The following is an 8195-nucleotide window of genomic DNA, read 5'->3' as shown; positions in this document are numbered from 1 at the left end:
ACCCTTTCCTATGGGCAATTTGCATCCTTATGGTCGCCTGGCCCACACCATCAGTAGAGGTGCTGAGGGGTGGCTTCCTTCATGCAATCATGGGCGAAGTTCCCCCACTGATTATAGGCCCTACATTGGATAATTGGCCGGCCCTTGGCGTCATACTGGATACGGCTTCTATTATTGTTATTGTTGCTATTCCTTTTGCCACCGCGTCTGTTGTCCCAGTAACCTCTAGATGATGCCATTGTGTTGGTTTGTGAAGTTCCAACGGCCGGCTGCTCTTGCATGAAGAGAACTTTTTGGCTCCTAGTTTTCATATTGTAGGGAAATTCCTTTGTCAAATGTCCCACAATCTGACAAATGTTGCAGAAAGCTTTCTTGGGGCAGGACCCCTTGGTGTGTCCGTCACTCCTACAGTCGATACACCACATGTCATTTTCTTCAGTCTTACTTGTACTCCCCTTCATGGCTTTGAATTCTTTTAGCATTTGTTCCATGTCCTTTTGGACAGCGTGCACCTTTTTACTCGATTCACCACTGCTGCTGCTTTCCCTATCAGAGTCTTCATCATCATCAGATGAATATTTATTACTTTTCTTCTTCTTTGACATTTTGTATTTTCTCTATAGGTCCATCGCCCTATTATAGGCATCGTCATATGACGTCTGTGGTACAATTTTCATCTTTTTTCGTAGGGAGGATTTCAATCCTTTAATGAACAATCATTTCTTCAATCCCTCTGCTGGTTGGCTTTCCATTTTACTCAGCAATTCCTTCAGCCTCCTGCTATATGCCCGTACTGTCTCCTTAGTACCTTGTTTGGTACTGTATATCTCAATTACAATTTCATTGTCATCACGGAGCAATCGAAACTCCTCTGTGAATTCCTTCTGTAGGGTGGCCCACGTGGCCACTTTTTGATTGTCCACATCGGAGTACCAATCTATGGCAACTCCACGCAACATGGCTAGGAACTATGTTATCCATTCATTTTGGTCAGTAACACCATTCACTGACCATATGGTTTCTCACATTCGACAATGGCAGATGGGATCTTCCTTCCCCTCACCATTGAACTTTGGCAACTTCTATTTATTGGCCATCCCACTGCTCAGTCTTTCTCCTCTGGTGCCTTGTGTGGTTGTACCTGGTCTACCTCTGCCTCTTGCACCTGACCCTCCACTCGTGGGTCCTCCGGATAAGGTTGTTGACCCCGCACCGAACAAATTGCCTCTCGTACGGTACCCTTGTGCTCCCTCTGCACTGTCGGCTGTATCGTCACCTTCGGTCTTCTCCCTCTGGTTGTTCTTCGAAATGGACAAATTCTTTAGTAGGTCTCTGGTAGCATCAATCAAGTTTACATTTCACCTTGTTTGTTCCACCAACTCTTCGCGACTTCTTACCCTATGGTGGTGGTATTCAGGTGAATTGTAGAGGTCGCCTTCGGCACCCTCCATGACTCCTAGGTTCCCTTTGAGCAACCCTATGATAGTGTAGAGAGTGTACTTCTCTCCATCTATCTCTACCTCCGCAACCTCCATGACTCCTCCTGGGTTCCCTTCAAGCAACCCCTTGGTCGGTCGTCCCTCAGCAAGTTGCCTTAGCCTACGCCTTCGTTCTACTTGCTGCTCTAGAATCAAGGCCCTCTGTGCAACCTCCCACTCGTCCGTTTTTGTTTTTTTTTTAATTATTATTTCTATCTTTATTTAATACATTGGGCATAAATCACTTCCATACATAGCAAGCACACGCCATGAACACAAAAAAAAACTTTTTTTGTATTTTTCCTTTCGGCCACAATTTATCTCAACATTGTGTCGGGATTATTACAAGGTTCAATTTCCCCTTTGCCGATTAACCCATGGGTGCGTCGCTAGCCTTTGGGTTCATCTCACCAATGGGTAGGCCCATCACGTCCGTGCACCATCCGTGTCTTCCGTTCCTGAGTACGTCTAGGCAGTGGTGCCAAATGTTTACCCTCTAGGGTGAATAACTTAAAGCACACAGATAAAACACATAATGCAGGATAATAATGCCATAGATATCAAACAAGTATAAGATATGTTATTCCATTCATCATGGTTCTCCATTGTTCTCTCACAAGTTACATCCGGAAGTATATAAAGATACCGAGGGGGTGCGAGCACCAACTATCGCACTACAACTGCCACCCCTTGGTTGCCAATTAACCAAGACAATTACAACTTAATTAACTAGTTTTATTTCCATGTACAATATTGCCACCAACAAAGACATGAAGAGGAATGTCCAATTTGATTTCCTACTCCAAGGTCTTAGGACCATAGTCTTTAGCAACCAACTTCTTCTATTAGGAATAAGGCTCAGTTTTAGAAATCATCTTACTGATCGATTTATATTTACTTAGAGCCCATCTAGGGGGGTTCTTGCTGCTATGGGTTCCAAGAGTAATTAACATCTCACCCTCTTCAACTAACTTATAATCCAAGTCAACCACCAGTTTGGCACTCCCACTATCCTCCATCTCCATATCTAAATCAAAGACATCTTGAACATCAGTATTAGGGATTTGGCCTTTCTTAGAGAGAGAGGGCATAACTTCGTGATCTTTGGCGTACTCCATAATGAGCACAATAAGCCCTTCATGGAGGACCGGATTATTTAGATTCTCAATATGTTTTTCAAGACTATTCTCCAACGAAAAAACCAGATAGAAAGAAATCAAAATAACTTTGCGATGCCTAAAGTGATTCAAGAGGTAAAATGATAAGAAAAGATACTGGCATATCTGCCATCAAGCGTCATGTACCTCGTGATGAATTCGGTCATATCCGCCTAGGGAACCATAAGATCCTTTCTGTTGTAGCCACCATCAACCAATTTATTAACTCTTGAACACTCCTTATGTTTATCAACAAGATTCGCCATGTCTTCCTCCTCAATTTTTCTGTCTTTGTGAAACCTTCTACCATTCATAGCCAAACATGTAACCGTAGCCACTAGGGTTTCATCCACCTGAAATTCAGCACCATAAGTCCTCAAAACCTCTTTCTTCCACCCGTTGAAAAATGTTTCTATTAGTAGAGGAGAAGGGCCATGGAGTCTTTCCAAGAAGGGAACCATCCCCCCATCAAAAATTTCTTGCCACACCACCTTATTTTTCTTCCATTTATCAAAAGTGGGCCGTTCTTGCCTATTCTTTTCCACACCAGACAAGTCTCCAAACAAAAGCAGGACAGGGGCCACACAAGAAGACAAAAAATTTAGGCACAAGGGAAGTTTCTAGATCTTTGAATAGGGAAATTGAAAGGAAACCACTACCGCAACAACTTAATCAAATCATGATTATTCTTCATTTATTATTGCAAGTGGATGGTATCATCATAAGCTAGGTCACATAAGTTTTTTGCGAAAGAGTCCCGATTGCTCCACCACTTTGCCACCATATTGGCCAGTAAATCCATTGCTTTATTGCCTTCTTGAAATATGTGAGAGATTTTAAAATTGTCCAACTCTTTAATCATATCACAATAAAATTTGATCAAGTTGGCAATAGTCCAGCTAGGATCCATACACCAATTCAAACAATTGATAATATTGAGTGAGTTAGATTCCAACCAGACCTTTCTAAATCCTTCCCTTTTAGCCATGTGTAACCCAAAATGGGCATCGTTGGCCTCCGCAAAATGGTTGGACTGGGTGCCGAGAGTGAGTTCCACTGCAGAAACAAGCATACCCAAATGATTCCTAGCCACTTCCCGACACCCAGCCGGCCCAGGATTCCCTTTAGCCTCCCCAGCCACATTAATTTTGATCCATCTCATAAGGGGGAATGTTGTAGAACATCATGTCTACCCTATTTAATTTTGTGCATAAGAATGGAGATATTCCAGCCAATTTTCCACTGTTTGATAATATCCCACTGCTCTTGGAGAGTAGGGAGGGGATGGTCATTCCTTCTACTGGGGAAGGAGTGAAGAAAATTCTCCTTGATAGCATTTATAATTCTAATATCCACAACACGCGCAGGAGATTCCAAATCTCTAAAAACTCTATTGTTTCTTTCTTTCCAAATACCCCAAGCAATATGACGAAGAGACATATTCTAGAGGACTCCCAAAACCTGATTGTCGAACGGGCACTTCCATTCAAACCATAACCTTTGAATAGAATCAGGGAAGACCAATTAGTGTTCTAGATATCAAGGAAGAAACTCCAGATATCCATGGCAAAAGAGCAGTGCAGCAATTGATGACCAACATTTTCCTCTGCTTCTTTGCATAGGAAGCATATATTAGTAATAGGAAGACCTCTTTTGCAAAGGTTGTCAATGGTAGAAACCTTACCCTGCATGAAGAGCCAAAAAAAGATGTTAATTTTCAGAGTTAAAATCTTATTCCAGATACTAGCCCAGAAGGGGGAGGGAGATAAATTTATGGAGATGAACTTGTAGGCATCAACAACCTTGAATTTCCCTGAAGAGGAGAAATTCTAGAATACTTCATCCTCCACATGAGAGTGAGAGATATGAATATAGTTTAAACAGGGTTGTAAAGGAATCAAAGCATCATCCATAGATTTGAGATCTAACCAGGCTCCATCTCTAATATAATCCACCACGCAGGAGCCAATTTTCTGAGACATAATTCTTTGAAAGGAGGACCCCAAACGAAATCCAAAAGGTAGACATCACCAATCCACTAGTCCTCCCAAAATCTGATTTTAGTTCCATTCCCCATCACCCATCTACAACCATGCAATATAATATTGGTGGAACCAAAGAAATTGCTCCATAAATCAGAGATAGAGTTGGGAAGGTCATATGATTGGAGCATGTTTTGGATACCCTGGATGTGGCATTTATGTTTGAAAATGTCAATCTATTAATTATTCTCTTTAAGACATCTCCTCAGTTGCTTGGCCATCAAGGCTTTATTGAAATCTCTCAAATTTCTAATGTCTAGCCCCCCTTGGGCTTGGGTAGGAAAACTTCTTTCCAAGCCACAAGATGCAACCTATTCTTAGTTTCAGTCCCTGTCCACAATTTGTATTTTGAATTCTTTCTATTCTATCAACAACTTTGATGGGAAATTTCAATAAACTCATAGCATACACTGGGAGGCTTTGTAGCATAGCTTTGAGCAGCTAGAGTTTACCATCCTGGCTTAACAAAGCACCTTTCCACCCAGCGAACTTATTTTGGAATCTATCAATAAGATTTGCCCAGAAGGAATCTAGGGCTAAACCATGGTAGAGGGAAAGACCTAATAAGAGTCGGGCAGAACCCCAACTTTACACCCTAGAATCATAGCAATCTTCATTTTCTTGTGCTCTGGGGTGTTAAAGAAAAAAATTGAGGTTTTAGGTAGGCTAATTTTTTGTCCAGTGCCTTGCTCATAAGTATCTAGAGTCTTTTTTAGATTCTTAGCTTCTTTAACTGAACATTCCCCTATCAACAAAGTATCATCCACAAACTATTGATGAGAATAGGTAGAGGACTGAGAAGCCCAAAAGATAAACTTTTATAACTTCCCTTTGGATAATTTTATTGAGAGCTTCACTAATTAGAATGAAAAGGAAAGGAGATAAAGGATCCCCCTATCTAGTGCCCCTTGACGCAAAGAAGAAACCAAAGGCAGCTCCATTGATCAAGACTAAAAATTTGGGAGTGGACACACATTGATCAATAATTGAGATGAAGTTATCTCCAAATCCAAAAGCCCTAAGGATTATGAGAATAAAAATCCAATTGACAAATCAAAAGATTTCAATAGATCCAATTTCAAGAAAAACTAGGTTTTTTATTGATAGATAAGGAGTGAATGTTCTCATGCACCACAATTATGAAATCCAAAATCTGCCTCCTAGGAACACACCCATTTTGGTATTTTGAAATTTGAGAGGGGAGGTACTTCTTAAGCTTGAGCACTAGGATCTTGGTGAAAATTTTATATATAGAATTGCAAAGACTAATAGGTCTAAAATCCTGGAAAGAATAGGCATCAAGTTTCTTGGGAATGTGGACAAAGAAGGTGGCATTCAGCTCCTTCAGAAGAGAGTGGGACCCAAAAAAATCTTGCGTAGGGATGTCCACATCAGAGCTTAAGATCTGTTGAAAGTTTTGAAAGAAGAACAAAGTGAAGCCATCAGGGCTAGAGACTTTGTTACCTTCAAAAGAGAAGACCGCATTGCAAACTTCATCATGAGGGGATTGTGGTTAGCTCCAAGTTCAATTCCTGAGAAGCAATTTTGGGAACTTCCTGCAAGATCTCATCTTGGGCCAAAGTATTAAGATGGTCATCAATCAATAAGAGATTAGTGAAGTAACTGATGGCTTGATGGCAAATCTCTTCATGCTAATCAATCCATCTCTGGACAACCTGAATTTTACTGATTCTATTAGTAGCTCTATGCTTGAGGGTCGTCATACAAAAAAATAGTATTTTTGTCACCACTTTTAAGCCATAAGGCTCTAGATCTCTACTTCCAGAATTACTCCTCTTTGGAAATAATATCATGCAGTTTAATTTAAATCTCAATTTCTTTGTTCGAGATGTCATTATCAAACCCAGAATCTTGGATATGCTTTTGAACCTCCTCAAGATCTTTTTTGAGCTTATCTTTAGTTTTGAAGATATTACCAAAAGAGGACTTGTTCCAATGTTGAATATTGGACTTGACATTGGAGAAATTCTTGGAAATACAAAACATAGCCATACACTAGATATCAATATTCCACCACTCCATAATTTTATCATGGATATCACGAACCAACAACCACATTTTCTCAAATCTGAAGGGGTGCACCTTTCTTCTAGACAAAGGAGTCATTGAAAGACAAATAGGGAAGTGATCAGATCCTAATCGGGTCAAGGCATTGAGTTTACAGAAAGAATTTTGTATCCAATTAGGAGAGACAAGGCCCCTATCTAGCTTAACCTGAATGAGATCCTCCCCACTATGTCTGTTAGACCAAGTGAATTTAGTACCAATGAGATCCAGATCCAACAGGCACAAAGAATTAATCATGTCTGCCAAGTCTTTGCTATTATCAATAGAAATAGGCATGCCCCTAGATTTCTCCATGTTTGAGAGAGGGGTGTTGAAATCGCCTAGAATAATCCATTTCTCATTATGGAAAAGTGATCTAGCATGACAAATGGAAGACCAAAGAAATTTCCTACCAGTTCTCCCATTAGGAGTATAGATGGAAATAATCCAAGAAGATCCATCTTTAAGATTATAAAATCTAGTAGCAATGTGATTAGGAGAAGAGAGAACCACCTTACCACATAACAATCTTGGATTCCAAAGAGTGGTGATACCGCCTGAAGCACCATCTCCATCAACACAGCGAACACCACAATCTCCAAAAATCACCAATTTAATCTTTTCCACTTTACTACTAGGCATTTTAGTCACTTGAATATGGCAAATATTCAGCTTATGATCCCTAACCAAGTTGGATAGGAGATCATGCTTGTGGGGATGATTCAATCCACTTATATTCCATGAAATAATTTTCATTTATCAATAGAGGGGGGTCCCATCCCCATTTCTAGTAACGTTCTCTGGTCTCTGTCTGCAATGGAAGCCCGACACTGCCTATCTCTACTAACTGCATTGGGTGGCCTCCCCACCCCTGTTGAATCCAGCCCACAGTCTTCTTTTTGTCTATTTCTGGTTGAAACCCCCCCAAAGGCTGGAGTAGATTGGCCAATAGGGGAATTGCTTCTCATGTTTTTGGGTTTGATCTCAATAGTTATTTTTTATATAATTTCTCTAAATTATTCTTATAAGATTATGTATAGTAGGAAAAAATATTCTAAATATTTAAATTATAGAAACATCATGGAATTGAGGATTCAATACAAATAGTTATTTAAAGAGAATATTTATTTTTTTATTAGATAAGTAGGGTTTTGAAAGGACCCTGAATCCTTTTACATCTATAGATTAAGCATTCAGTCTAACATAACACAACACAGACCCAAAACAAGAAGAACATAAATATGAGTGAACACAAGGCACCCAAAATCATCAAGGTTTTCACAAGGACCCCATAACCTTCTTAGGTTTTCAAGAGGATACAAAACCTTCACAATCAGAAGAAAACATCTGAAGGACAGAACCAAGATGGCACCATGCCATCCAACACAAGATCACCATGTAGCCAAGTGCAAAACAAGGAGGGATTTAACGGTTCCCCAAACCTTTGAAAT

Source organism: Cryptomeria japonica, chromosome 4 (genome assembly GCF_030272615.1).
Source record: "Cryptomeria japonica chromosome 4, Sugi_1.0, whole genome shotgun sequence".
Classification (NCBI taxonomy): domain Eukaryota; kingdom Viridiplantae; phylum Streptophyta; class Pinopsida; order Cupressales; family Cupressaceae; genus Cryptomeria; species Cryptomeria japonica.
Note: the sequence above shows the minus strand (reverse complement) of the source record.